This window comes from Chrysochloris asiatica, unplaced genomic scaffold (assembly GCF_000296735.1).
Source record: "Chrysochloris asiatica unplaced genomic scaffold, ChrAsi1.0 scaffold00011, whole genome shotgun sequence".
NCBI classification, from domain to species: domain Eukaryota; kingdom Metazoa; phylum Chordata; class Mammalia; order Afrosoricida; family Chrysochloridae; genus Chrysochloris; species Chrysochloris asiatica.
The window spans coordinates 2,918,799-2,934,514 of record NW_006408529.1 but is presented as its reverse complement, the minus strand read 5'-3'; positions in this window follow the sequence as shown (position 1 = coordinate 2,934,514).

Sequence of the window (15,716 nt, the reverse complement as noted above, 5' to 3'; positions counted from 1 at the left end):
GGTAAAGAATAGACACAGGATAGCTTGAGTGCTGGGGGTGTGGGGGGTGGACAATACACAAGAAGGGGGAGGGGAATGGAAGAACAAGGTAGATGGGAGAACAGTTATACAGGTTAGCATGTGCTAAGTGGGACAGAGGTATATGATGATGTATGTACAACCTTGAAACAACAGGACTTCGGGATACAGGGATTGAGGCATGGTTTGAAAAGATAAAAGGCAAGAATAATGTTAAGATGCTTAGCTGTCTTTTAAATCTTGATTTCCATTGACTACCATTGTGAAATAGAGACTTGAGGAGGAGAGAAAGAAGTAGCCATAAACATCACAATAGAAAGCAGCGTATAAGTCAGTCTTCAGCCTACAACTGATTTGGAATACCTTAAAGGGGGCTAGAAGTTGCACATTGAAAGATGTCTCCATTGGAGACTTTACATTGCATAAGACCATAGGTGGGATCCAGAACCCCATCCAGAATTGTCTGAGGTGGGAAATTTCCACTGGAAAGGAAAAGTAGATCAGCCTGAAGCAGCTAGAAGAACAGAAGATAGTTCATGAAAGACCGGCAGGAAAAATTCAAAACAATAATGACAGTCTGATTGATTACTAGAAGAACTAGTAAGCTGTTCACCCAGGAACCATCAAGTCAAGTGGTCGGGACCCCTCAGAGCAAACTCCCTTCGAAGACTAAGGCTCAAGGGGAATACACGAGTAGGCAGGTGGTCTGGCTAGTGACCATGCTCTTCACTGATAAGGGGAAGAGTGGGAAAAAACAGCAATGAAGTTGAGAGCAAAGTCCAACCACATTCAATAGACCCTTGTGAACCCAGGTGGAGACCTGGATGGCCAGCTGTACAGCAATACCTGGGTACTCCTCAGCCCAGAAGCAGTGATGTGGTCACAGAGGACTAGAGTGAAGACTGAAGCATCCAGCTGATATGAAGTGAGGGGAAATGCACAAGAACACCCATACTTGCAGATAGTACCCACTTGACCTGGCTTTGATGGCTGGATGATCAGAACTCGACTAGAAGAAGAAAGACGAGGGTGAAAAAAAAATTTGATGAACTTTACCTATACTTATGGAAGGAACTCTGGTAGTGTAGTGGTTACAAGTCAGGCTGTCAACCTCAGGGTCAGCAGTTCAAAACTACTAGCAGTTCAGTGGGAGAAAGATAAGGCATTTTGCTCCTGTAAAGATTTACAGCCTCAGAAACTCTGTGGAGGGTCACTATGAGTCGGAACCGACTTCACGGTACTTAACAGCAACAACAATGGATGTAGTAGCTCAAAAAAGGAAACAGATATTTACAACAAGGATCACCTCCACCCCCTCGGTACACAGGGTTGACAGGGCTACAACTTAGACATTGGCTACCCAAAATGGAAGGGCCTATAAAGGCAAGAAGTGACTGGCTTACAAGCCTTTGAGAGGGAGCCTGGTTCCAGACGGGTCGGGAGAATGTAGAATCTCCACTGAAAGATTTCTAATCCGTTGGGACCGGGCTGGTGAAAGGAAATGGGGATAAGACTCTTGTGGTACAATAGTGAATAATTGCCATCAGGACTGACTGTGAGGGTAGGAAAGATAGAGGTAGATGTTTTTTGACAAAAGGAGGGGAGTGATTGATTTTTCAGCCCAGGAGCGGAGGTCCCTGGGACCATCAAGTGAGAAAAGCGGATAGCAGAATCCTACCCAGAAAGGGAGTGCCCCCAGGGATGGAGACAGAGACGATGACATGAACAGATGGAGTGGCTGGGGACACTGAACTCAGGGAGGAAGAGGAGCTGTGTGCTGACAGCTAGGGGGCATGCCTGTGAGGTGTACCCTTTGGTTATTTGATAATGCATGGAGGGGATTATAATCATTGCAAAGAAATGAAATACGATAGGATGAATGCAAAACTGACGTTCTCCCATATAAATGTCACAATAAAAACTTCACACACACACACACAAAAAGTCATTAGAAGACAAGAAAGAAGAAGAAGGTCAAAATGGATGTCAGAAGAAACACTGAAACTTGCTCTCCAGCGTAGAGATGCTAAAGTAAATGGAAGAAATAAGGAGGTACAAGAGATGAACAGAATATTTCAAAGATCAGCTTGAGAAGATAAAGTCAAATATTACAACAAAATGTGGAAAGATCTAGAGTTAGAAAATGAAAATGGTAGAATACACTCAGTATTTCTCAATCTGGGGGAAACGGAAGAAAAAGTTCAAGCCTTGACTTTCTTTACTGAAGGAATCTTTCAGAAAATTATTGAATGATGCAGAAAGCATCAAAAGAAGATGGAAGGGATACACAGAGTAACTGTACCAAATGGTAATGGTTGATGGTCATCTGTTTAAAAATGTAGAATATGATCAAGAGTCAATGATACTGAAGGAAGAAGTCCAAGGTGCATCGAAGGGATTGGCAAAGAACAAGGAACCAGGAACTGATGGAATAAAAATTAAATCTTTCAAGAAAGTGAGGTGGCACAGGAGGCACTCACTCATCTATGCCAATAAATTTGGAAGACAACTATCTGTCCGACTGCTGGAAGAGATCCATATCTGAGCCCATTTCAAAGAGAGGTGAGCCAATGGAATGCAGAAATCATCAGACAATATCTTTGATTTCCCATGTGAGTAAAGTGGTGCTAAAGGTAATACAGAAACGGCTGCAAGCATACATTGACAGAGAACTTCCAGAGGTTCAATCCTAATTCAGAAGAGGGCATGGAACGAGGGATATCATTGCTGATGCATGATGGATCTTGGCTGAAAGCACAGAATATCAGAAAGATGTTTACTTGTGCTTTATTGACTACTCAAAGGCTTTCGATTGTGTGGATCATGACAAGCAATGGGCAACATTGCAAAGTATGAGTATTCCTGAACACATAATTGTGCTCTCCATGGACCAAGAGGCAGTTGTTTGAACAGGACATGGGAGCACTGAATGGTTTAAAATTAAGAAAGGTATGCGATAGGGTTGTATTCTTTTGCCGTACTTATTCAACCTGTATGCTGAGCAAATCATCCAAGAAGCTGGGTTCTATGAAGAAAAACATGGTGTCAGAATTGGAGGAAGACTCATTAACAACCTGCAATATGCAGATGATACAACCTTGCTTGCTGAAAATGAAGAGGACTTAAAATATTTGCTGATGAAGATCAAAGAGCACAACCTTCAGAATGGATTACATCTCAAAGTCAAGAAAACAAAAATCCTCACTACTGAACCCGTAACTAACATTTTTTATCAATGGAGAAAAGATTGAAGTTGTCAAGGACTTCATTCTTCTTGGATCAACTATCAACACTCATGGAAACAGCAGTCAAGAAATCAAACGACGTATTGCATTAAGCAAATCTGCTGCACAAGACCTTTTTAAAGTGTTGAATAGCAAAGATGTCAGCTTGAGGACTAAGGTGCGCCTGACCCAAGTCACGGTATTTTCAATAGCCTCATATGTATGTGAAACCTGCACAGCGAATAAGGAAGACCATAGAAGAACTGATGCTTTTGAGTTATGGTGTTGGAGGAGAATATTGAAAGTGCCATGGGCTGCCAAAAGAACCAACATATCTGTGTTGGAAGAAGTGCAGCCAGAGTGCTCCTTGGAGGCCAAGATGGCCAAACTTAGTCTCTCATACTTCTGACATATTCTCAGGTTGGAATAGTTCCTGGAGAAGGATATCATGTTTGGTGGGTTAATGAGCTGGACTGCAAGTTGGTTGAACTGCAAGGTTGGTGGTTCAAGCTTACCAGCTGCTCCTTGGAAACCCTATATAGGGTTGCTATGGGTCAGAACCGACTCAACGGCACTTAACAACAGCAACAACAAGGTGGATGGTCATAGAAAAAGAGGAAGACCCCATGTGAGATGGATTGGCAAAGTGGCAGCATCAATGGGCTCAAGCATGGCATAAATTGTGAGGTTGGCCCAGGACAGGACAGTGTTTTGTTCTGCTGTGCATAGGGTCACTATGAGTCAGTGCCAACTCAATGGCACCTAACAACAACAACCATAATTCACAAATTGGAATTTATCAAGGTATTTTTGCATATTTTATCTTTGTTTTTATTTAAAAACTAAGAGTTGTAGAAATCTTCATTTTTGATAAGTAAGTGCAATTTTCATACATATTTTATTCCACTTTGGTCCAGGTAGCTTGTATGATGCAAATTGAAGGAAGCATTTTTCCAGCTAAGAGTGCTGTATGAACAGCTCTAGTTATAATAAAATCTGATTAATTAATTTTTATTTTTTTATGATTCATATGCCATAGAATGCAAGTCAATCAGAAAATTACTTTTAGTAAAATTTTGCTACCAGATAATAAAATGAAGTCATTATGAATCTACATGACAGATCGAGAATAACAATTAAGAACCCAATTTTCTTTGCTGAGTTAACTTAAATAAAATCACTTAATCTTTGGAAGAATAACTTTTTGTTATTAATTAAATCTAGGATTTTTGCTGTTGAAATCACCACACTAGTTTAGGTTTTATTTTTGCAAAGCTATGAGAAATGTTATTGCTGCTTCAACACATATAGTACACAGCACATAAAAATGTATCTCATGCTTTGTGAACAGAAAACAAAAATTCTCAAGCATTAACAATTATATCAGTGGGAGTTTTTACATTAAATTAAGTTAGGGGGATGTAAGAAATGTGAGTTGTAAACAAGCCAAATATTTCTCTTAAGACAGTTAAATGTTAACTAGGTTCATTAATCAGATTGTGATGTAATGCTCTGCAAAGTCAGCTATAAAAAGTATTTTCCATTGCTTTCCTACTTTCACATTTTTTTTTTTTTTTGCAGTTAAAATGAACTGCCATATATAGCAAAAGGAAAGTACCTCACTAGATTTTTAATTTCCTTGTAAGCCAAAATACCTATAAAATTTATGTGAGAGAGAAAATTAATTGCAACTTTACTTTCTCTGGCAGAATACCTTGGTACTTTGGATATCGTCCTGCATTTTTGGGAAGTAAATATTATTTCTTATTTCACTGAAAAATTTGCTACATTTCTAATGACATACATAGTGACATACTTGTGACATACATAGGCAGTGTCTAGAACATACTCACAGATGAGTGTTTTCTGAATGATAACTCAAAATTATGAATTTGTTAGAAAATTTAACTCAATTAGTGAACTCTAGGAAATGGACTCATATTATATAGGAATATGAGCTGTGCTGCTAACTGCAAATTCATAAGTTTGAATCTACCACCCACTCTATGGGGGACAGATGAAGCTTTCTGCTTCTATAAAGATTTACAGCCTCAAAAATCCTATAAGGGTCTCTATGAGTTGGAACCAACTTGGTGGTACACAACCATCAGCCACCACCAGGAAAAGATTTAGCAAAAAGAGGCTTGGCACAGTGGCAGCAGCTGTGGGTTCAAGTGTAACAATTGTGAGGATGGTGTAGGATCAGGCAGTGTTTTGTTCAGTTGTGCATAGGGTCACTATGCGTCAAGGCGTCTCAGCAACATCTTAATGCAACAACAAAAAGAAAAGACATACGTATATTATAGAACATGAAATAATGTATTTGGAAGTTAACAATGTTCAAATATTGGGGAAAAAATATGCTAAATATATACCACTTTTCCTTAACAAATGCATTTAATCCATAGAAGTAATTTCTTGATCTTGATCAAGTTTACAACTTTCATCAGTTTTAAGTTTTCTTATTTGAAAAATGATGAAATAAATAATCTTTAGTTTTCAACTTTGCCCGATTTTTATTACACTGAAAAAAGAGAACAGATTTAGAAATGCTATGGAAATTGCTTCTCACTGAACTCTTTGTTAGTGGTCGTAAAGAAATGAACTGTATCATCTTCCCCAAAATATACTGAAGTCCTAACTTCTATACCTGTGAATGGGACTTTGTATGGAAATAGTTTTTGTGGTTGTTGTTGTTGCTACAGTTAAAATAGATGCTAACAGAGTAGGGTTGATCCTAGGCCTAATCCCTTCTGAATGGTGTTTTATAAAATGGGAGCATTGATACAGGAGAATTCAGAAAAACCCATGAAAACACCTGGTGAGGATACATGTACAAGCCAAGGAAGACCAAGATACACATAGGGCTATAGAAACTGAAAGTGATGAGGAAGTATCTCACTGTACAGCAGGCAAACACAAACACACACATACACAGAAACAGCCCTGTTGAAGTTCCAAATCAGTTTTCTCACCTAGAGGACTGTGAACAAATATATTTCTGTTTTGTAAAGCTACCCAGTTTGTGGTATTTTTCCATGGAAGTCTAAGGAAAGTGAGACAATAATGAAGGTGTACATATGAACAAGCATCTAGAATCTTTAGCAACAAATAATATAATACTATTTATCTACTTTCTAATTGTCCATCCAACCCCTAGGCTATAAGAAAGGTTGTGGAGTCTGAACGATGACAGTTGGGCTACAGACTAATTATTCAATTTGCTTCATCAAGAGAATACCAGAGAGATGCTTTCTTGTGCTTCATTGACTATGCAAAGTCTTTTGACTGTATGGATCATGACAAGCTGTGGGTAACAATGAGAAGACTGGGTATTCCAGAACACTTAATTGTACTCATGAGGAAACTGTATATAGACCAAGAGGCAGTTATTTGAACAGAACGAGGAGATACTGAATGGCTTAAGATGATAAAAGAGTGTGCCATACTTTTTCAATGTGTTTGCTGAACAAATAATCTGAGAAGATGAATAATATGAAGAAGAACGTGACATCGAGATTGCAGGAAGACTCACTGACAATGTATAATATGCAGATGATACAACATTGCTTGTTGGAAGCAAAGAGGACTTAAAATACTTATGAAGATCAGAGAAGACAATCTTCAGAGACAATCTTCAGTTTGGACTGTACCTCAGTTTAAAGAAAACAAAAACCCTTACAACTGTACCAATAAATAACATCATGATAAGTGAAGAAAATATTGAAGTTGATAAGGACTTCATTTTGTTGGATCTACTATCAACACTCATGCAAGCAGCAGTCAATAAATCAAACGACATATTTCAAATAGGCAAATTGTTGTTCAGGACCTCTTTAAAGTGTTCAAGAACAAAGATGTCAGTTTTAGAACTAAGGTGCACCTGATCCAAGTCATGTTTTTTTCAGTAGCCTCATTACAGTCAGATGGTCCTTAGAAGCCAGTATGGTAAGACTTTATATCCATGGAGAAGGACATCATGATTGGTAAAGTTGAGGGTCACTGAAAAAGAGGTCTCCCTAACAAGATGGATTGGCACCGTGGCAGGAACAATGGTTCCAAGATCAGCAATGATTGTGAGGTTTACACAGGCCGGGCAGATTTCATTCTATGTTCATAGGGCTGCTATGAGTCCAAACCAACTAGATAGCACCTAATAGCAGCAACAATAAAGGGTTCTACATGAAGACTTTACAACATAGAGCATTTGGAAGTTTGTAGTAGTCCTTAACAGGCCCCTGGAATAGTAGTTAATTAGCCTTGCTGCATTTCATGTAAGCAAGATCAGGAAAGTTTTGAGGAAAATATTTCATTTCCTCTTTTCATGAGGGAAGAAAAAAAGAGAAACTTTGTGTCTTTTTATTTAATGGATCTAGTTGTTGGGAAAATGATATACAATCACACTACTACATATGAACAATGTTTATAATCAGAAGATATTCTCAGATAGCAGAAAGTATAGCTCAGTTTTATAGCAGTTCTGTTTTCATTTATGCTAGATTTGAATTTAAAAGATGAAAAGAAAACTGAAATAATTCTGGAATTCCTAGGGGCTTTAAGAATGAAAATTAACCTACTGAAAAGATCAAGAAAGGATCATAACTCATTTCAGATAGGTAATGAAGAAATATAGCTGGGTTTGCAATTAAATTAGATAGGAATAGAATAAAGTTTCCAAATAACTTTCATGAGTAATTTATATGGTTATTTTGAAACCTCTTGTCTCATAATCCAGTTTTTGACTACATTTGCCCTCTTATTAGGAAATTGTCTACAAAGTAAACCTCTTTTGGAAAGGGGGTACTTTTCTAGTCAAATGGTTGTAGAGGGCAAATGGTATAGAGGAGGTAGATTTCTCAGCGAAACTCTTTGAATACAGGACATGTACACCTGAACTTCCCACAAACCTCTTATCTCAATGTTGAGTTTAAAGATGAGCTCTGAGAATTCTTTGTTTTTATTTATTTAGGAATTGAGATTCATTATCTCCAACAAATGTGCTGATAGTAGTCCTGATATTTTTCAAGGAAAAAGAATTTCTTTCTTACAAGAATCAGCATTATATGATCTCAACTTTCAGTATCTTAGAAACTATCTTCTTTAATATGATACTTTAAATTATCTTCAAACAGCCTGTGGCCAACTTCATATGAAAATAGAAAATCTCTAAGGATCAACAATTTGTCAAGTGCCAAAGCTTGTGCAGTGAAATGGGTTCATGTAATTCTGCCTTCTGACAACCTGAAATTTAAAGCATATGGGTCTCAGGTCAGAATATTCAAACCTGAGCTGAATATGATCCAGAATTTCCTGAAAGTCTGTTTGAGACATATGATGTTGGAAGGAAATTATCTAGGATCTGTCAACTATTCATTTACCTAGATTTTCTAATCTTTATAATCAGAAGGCTGTATACCTAGATCATATAACTTTGCAGATATGCATAAGCTGTATTTAGTCAGCCATATTACAAAGATTAGCTGTGGCTATTATGTAAAATAATGGACAATGAATAAGGAAGAGCAAAGTGAACTGATACTTTTGAATTGTGGAATTGGCAAAGAATATTGGACATACCATAGACTTGTCAGAAAAAAAAATAAATCTGTATTGGAAGAAATACAGCCAGAATGCTCCTTGGAAGGCAGATGGCAGGACTTTGCTCAGGTACTTTGGACATGTTGTCATGAGTGACCAGACCTGGGAGAAGGACAACATGCTTGGTAAGAAGAGGGTCTGTTAGAAAGAGGAAGACTTTCAATTAGATAGATTGACACCATGGAAGCAAAAAAGGCTTAAACATGGCGGTGTTTGTGAGGAAGTGTATTTTTTCTGTTGTACTTATGTCTGATAAAATCCAGAAGTGACTCAGAATCACCTAAGAACATTATGCAAAAATGTACCTTAGTATTTTATTTAATTTCACATGATTTCCTTAATTCTTTATTTTGAGGACAAAAAAATAAGCTGCCTTTCAATTGTTCATATCCTGATTAGTCAAGTCCCTCCCCCTCCAAAAAAAAAAAAAAAAATCCACTCATCTATGAATTTGTCACATTGTGGTGGCTTGCACATTGCTTTGATGCTTGAAGGTATGGCCAACAGTATTTTAAATACTAGCAGGGTCACCCATGGTGGACCGGTTTTAGTTGAGTTTCTAGTTCAATACTGACTAGGAAGAAGGAGAGATAAAAACTTCTGAATGTTTAACCACTGAAAACCTTATGAATAGCAGTGTATCATTGTCAGATATAGTGCCAGAAGATGAACCTCTCAGGTTGGAAGGCATTCAAAATATGACAGGGGAAGAGTTGTCTCCTCAAAGTAGAGTTAACCATAATGATTCAAAAGGGACAAATCTTTCATGACCTTCTTTTGCTGATTGGCACATTTCAAAAATGAGGAGAAACAGCTAAAAATGTCCATTAATAATTGGAACATACATTGTACAAAGTATGAATCTATGAAAATTGGAAGTTGCCAAAAAAGATAATGGCATGCATAAAGATCTATATTCTAAGTATTAGTGAGCTGAAATGTACTGGTAGTGGCAATTTTGTGTCTGACAATCTTACAGATTGCTATGCTGTCAATGAATGAATGGAGTCCCATTCATCATCAAAAAAAGCATTTCAAGATCTATTTTGAAGTACAATTCTATCTGTGATAGGATGATATCAATATGCCTACAAGGAAGACCATGCAAAAGCTGAACAGTGAATAAGGAAGACCATAGAAGAATTGATGCTTTTGAGTTATGGTGCTGGAGGTGCCAAAAGAATATTGAAAGTGCTATGGGCTGCCAAAAGAAATAACAGATCTGTTTTGGAAGAAGTGCAACCAGAGTGCTCCTTGGTGGCCAGGATGGCCAAACTTTGTCTCTCATACTTCAGACATATTGTTAAGTGGGACCAGTTGCTGGAGAAGATATCATGTTTGGTAAGGTGGAGGGTCAGAGAAAAAAAGGAAGACCCCAAACGAGATGGATTGGCCAAGTGGCAGCATCAATGGGCTCCAGCATGGCAACAATAGTGAAGTTGGCCCAGGATCAGGCAGTGTTTCATTCTGCTGTGCATAGAGTTGCTATGAGTTGGTACCAACTCGATGGCACCTAACAACAACAAAAAACAAGGAAGACCAATTAATACCATTACTACTCAAATGTATGAACCAACCACTTAAGCCAGTGATGATGAAATTGAAGAATTCTACCAGATTCTTCAGTCTGAAGTTGATCAAACATGCAATCAAGATTGGAATGAAAAGGCTTGAAACAAGGTAAGGATCAATAGCTGGAAAAATATAGTCTTGGTGATAGAAATAATACAGGAGATGGCATGATAGAATTTGCAAGACAAATGACTTATTCATTGTAAATACGTCTTTTCAACAAATTAAATGGCAATTATACACATGGACTTCACCAGATGGAATGCATATAAATCATACTGACTACATCTGTGAGAAGACACAGCGAAAAAGCTCAATACCATTAGTCAAACTAAGGCATATTATGGAACAGACGATCAATTGCTCATATGCAAGTTCAGACTGAAGCTGAAGAAAATTAAAACTCGTCCATGAGAGTGAAAATATAACGTTGAACATATCCCACCTGAATTCAGAGATCATCTCAACAACAGACTGGTGCATTCGGCATTAACTAGTGAAGACCAGAGGAGTTGTGGGATGCCATCAAGAAAACCATATAGGATAACAAAAAGTCATTAAGATAATAATAGAAAATTATTTTAAAATAATGAATATCAGAATAGATTGTGAAACTTGGTCTCCATCATAATGAGTCTAAACAATGGGATGAAATGAAGAGGAAAAAGAGCTGAGCAGAACATTTCAAAGGGCAGCTCAAGAAGACAAAGTAAAATATTATAATAAAATGTGCAAAGCCCTAGAATTAGAAAGACAAAAGGGAAGGACATGCTCAGCATTTCATAAACAGAAAGAACTGAAGAAAAGTATTTAAGCCTTGGCTTGCAATAATGAAGGATAATATGGGCAAAATATTGAATGATGCAGATAGTATCAAAAGAAGATGGAAGAAATACACAGAATTACAATACCAAAAAGCAATAGTCAGTGTTCAACCTTCAAGAGTAGCATATGATCAAGAAACAATAGTAATGAAGGAAAAATTAAAGCTACAGTGAAGGCACTGGCAAAACACAAGTCTCCTGGGGTTGATGGAGTGCAAATTGAAATCTTTCCATAAACTGCAGGACTGGAGGCACTCATTCATCCATGCCAAGAAACTTGGAAGACAGTTACTTGGCCAACTGATTGGAAGAGATCCATATCTGTGCCCATTCAACAGAGAGGTGACCCAATGGAATGTCAGAATCATTGGGTAATATCATTAATATCACATGCAAAAAAAATTTTGCTGAAGAGCATTAAAAAAAAAAAAAAGCAGCAAAAGTACATGAACTGGGAACTTCCAGAAGTTCAAGCTGAGGACATGCATTTAGGGATATCATTGCTGATTTATATGGTTCTTGGCTGAAAGTAGAGAATATCAGAAAGATGTTTACTTGTATTTTACTGACTATGTTAGGCATTTGGCTGTATGGATCTTGACACGCTATGGATAACAGTACAAAGAATGGATATTCCAGAGCACTTAACTGTGCTCATGAGGAACTTGTACATAGATCAAGAGGCATTTTATTAGAACAGAACAAGGTTATACAGCAAAGATGTACACCAGGGTAGTATTCTTTAACCAAGTTTACTCAATCTGTATGCTGAGTAATTAATCCAAAAAGTGGATTATATGGAGGAGAATGTGGCATTAGGGTTGGAGGAAGACTCATTAACAACCTGCAATAAGCAGATGATACAACCTTGCTTGCTAAAAGCGAAGAAAATGTAAAATACTTAGTGATGAAGATCAAAGATCACAGTTTTCAGTATACGCTATACCTCAATGTAAAGAAAACGAAAATCCTCACAACTATACCAATAAATAACACTATGATAAATGGAGTAAAGTTTGTGTTCATCAAACACTTTATATTGCTTGGATCCACTATAAACATTTAGAAACAGCAATCAAGAAATCAAACAGAGTGTTGCATAAGGCAATTTTGCTCCTCAAGACCTCTTTAATGTGCAAAAGTGTCAGTTTGAGGACTAAGATGCACCTGACTTAACCCATGGTATTTTCAACAGCCTCATATGCATGTGACAGTTGGACAATGAATAGAGAAGAGTACAAGACTTGATGCATTTGAGTTATGATGTTGAAGGATATTAAAAGTACCATAGACTGAGGGAAGCAAATAAATCTGTGTTGGAAAAAATGCACCCAGAATACTCGTGAGAAGCCAGGATGGTGAAACTTTTCTCTCATTTTTCAGACACATTATTAGAAGGAACCAGTCCCTGGAGAATGATACTATACTTGGTAAAGTGGAAGGTCAGTGAGAAAGAGGAAAACCTCCAAGGAGATGGATTGGCAGTGGCAGTAGCAATGGACCCAAGTATAACAACAATTGTGTTGTTGTTATGAAACACAGGACAGTGCAGTGTTTCATTCTATTGTACATTGGGTCTCTATAAGTTGGAACTAACTTTACAACACCTAACAACAACAACAACTATAACAAATAGAAATAGAGTTGAGCAGTGAAGGAAATCCATCAATGATATGCTTGCTACACTTTTCAGTGACTCATTAGATAAATTATATTTTCTATATACCGATATAGGGCTGGTCCTAAAAATACAGAACTGAAAAAGACAGACCACTGCTGAGTCAAATAGCAATAGGTTGTTACTTGAGTTGGAAATGTCTTGATTAAATGAACATGTGGTCTCCTCAATTTCTGTTGACTTATGATGTAGTCTGGAGTGAAATGCTTTGTTTAGGGGTCAAAGACAATTAACTTTCTCAACTGGGATTCCTTCTCTGTATCACTGAACATAAAAAGTCAAGCTTTTCTCTAATTTTCCATCACTAATACCATTCTAAGTGCAAAGGATAGAAGTGAGATGTGACCCAAAGATGTGCCATTAATAAGATGTGCTTATTAATGGCAAGACAGGAACTTTGTTCTAGTTTTGGGAGAGATACTCTGCCATGGGCCCTGGTGCCTTTGACTATGCTCCTTGGGTATGCAAGGAATGAAAGGTCCTGTCCACTCTTTTCTTTCATGATTGCATGTATAATGAGATGAAGAAATGTCTCTGTACAGACAAAGAGTAGGCATGCTTCTTCTTACTATGTTTTTGGCTATTAGCTGCTGGCCTGCTAAGCCTCAAGTTCTAGCAACCCTATCAACTGGAGCACTGGGATTATTAGGGCTTTCCTTGGCTGATTTTTGGGAAGTTGATTACTAAACCTATTTTTTGCTTTTGTTTTAGTTTAGAAGCTCTATTGAAACTGTCCAACATAATAGTAATATATAAGCTTCCATTGACAAAAGTGTGGTGATTGCACATGAGAATGAAATCTGGACCTGTAAATGTTAGTCCAGATTTCTACCACTGAACTACCACTTTCCCCAATTGTGAGTACTTATAAAGCAGAGAATTCCCCAACATTAGTGTTCTTTATGTGCACCCCAACCCATTGCACTTATAGGCATCCATAATGGGCCTCTTTCATCAACCACATGGAATTCAGGGGGCTTGGGAAATTAAAAAGTAGCAACATGAAGTTATGTCTAATGATTTACTGTGAGTAATCAAGTCCAGGAATTGATGGAATACAAACTGAAATGTTTCAAAAAACTGATGCAGCACTGGAGGTCCTCACTCATCTATGCGAAGGAATTTGGAACAGAGTTACCTGGTAAACTGATTAGATGAGTTTCATATTTGTGCCCATTCACTAGAAAGTTGACCCAACAGAAGGCGAAAATTATTGAACAATATCATTAATATCATGTGCAAGTAAGATTTTTCTAAAGATAATTCCAAAACAGTTGTAGCAGTACATCAACAGGGAGGTGTTAGAAATGCAAAACAGGTTGAGTAAAGAACGTGGAGCAGGGGTATTATGGCTGATGTTAGGCAGATTTTGACTGAAAGTAGAGAATACCAGACTAAACTAAACTAGAAGGAGATGGAGTCTACTTTTGAATGGTTGATCATGGTGTGGTGCTACAAGATAAGTACTTGACTGCTCATTGCAAGGTCAATGGGTCAAACCCACCAGCCATATAGCAAATCCTATATAAGGTCATTGGATTCCTGGTGTGGTGCTGTAGAATTAGTAATGGACTTCAAACCACAGAGTCAGAGTTCAAAGCTACCAGCTGCTCCTCGGAAACCCTATACAGAGGGAATATGTATTAGAACTGACTCAATGACACTTAGCAACAACAATAACATTTATAAAATATTACTTATAGTCATCAAGGAGCTCTAGTACTGTTGTGGTTATGAACTGTGCTGCTAATCTAAAGGTCAGCAGTCTGAAACTACCAGTGGTTCTGTGGGAGAAAGATGAAGCTTTCTGCTTCTGTAAAGATTTATAGCCTTGGAAACCCTCTATAGGATTGCTATGAGTTGGAACTGACTCCCCGGCACACAACCACCACTGCTATAGTCACCTAGTGCAGATTTAACAGAAATATCGTAAGTGGGTGGTATTAGAAAACAGAAATGTATTTTATCAAAGTTGAGGAGGATAGAAACCCAAATTGATGGCAACTGCTCTAGAAGCAAGCTCTTTCATTCTGCTGGTGGCGTGGCTCTGAAGAAGGGTCCTTGTTTCTTCTAAGTTTCTGCTCCTGCGTAATCATCATTTGACTGGGCATCTTTTTTCTCTCCTTTCTGATATTTTTAAATTTTGTGAGACATTATTTCAAAACACACTATATTCATCCTGCCTTAATAACACAACAAAGACAAGCCATACCCTAATGGGATTATAACCAGAGGCATAGAGGTTAGGATTTACAACACATATTTTGAGGGAACACAATTCAATTCCTAAGAATAGTATTTGGTCAATGCTATATTTTTTCTCTTATTTGAAAGGATCATGCAGAAACCTTGATAAACCAGAATGGAGCTATATTTTCTAGATTATTTTCCCCCTCTGATGCCAATTTGTAGTATTGCCTCAATATTTAATCAAAACTGTGGAGGACATTAACATTCTACTAGCCCTACTATGCTTCAAATGGTAAGACTCCTTAATTTCTATGGAATAGAACGTGTACAAACAGTATACAATCAATTCAATTAAGCTGAACATTCATTCTCTAACTATCTATTGTATGCAGTGCCTGAAGAACCTCCATTTTTTGCCCCTGTTGACACGACTTTGAAAGCTAACTAGAAATGATTTCAACTGACTTTGGACTTTTCTTAACCATGAAGAATGGCAAATGTTACCAATGTCAGCTTATTTTTCATAATAAAAATTCATAAACAATTGAGAAAAGTTGATAGGCTTCCGGGAAAAGGCATTTTGAGGTTGAAAACAAACATAACACTGTAAAT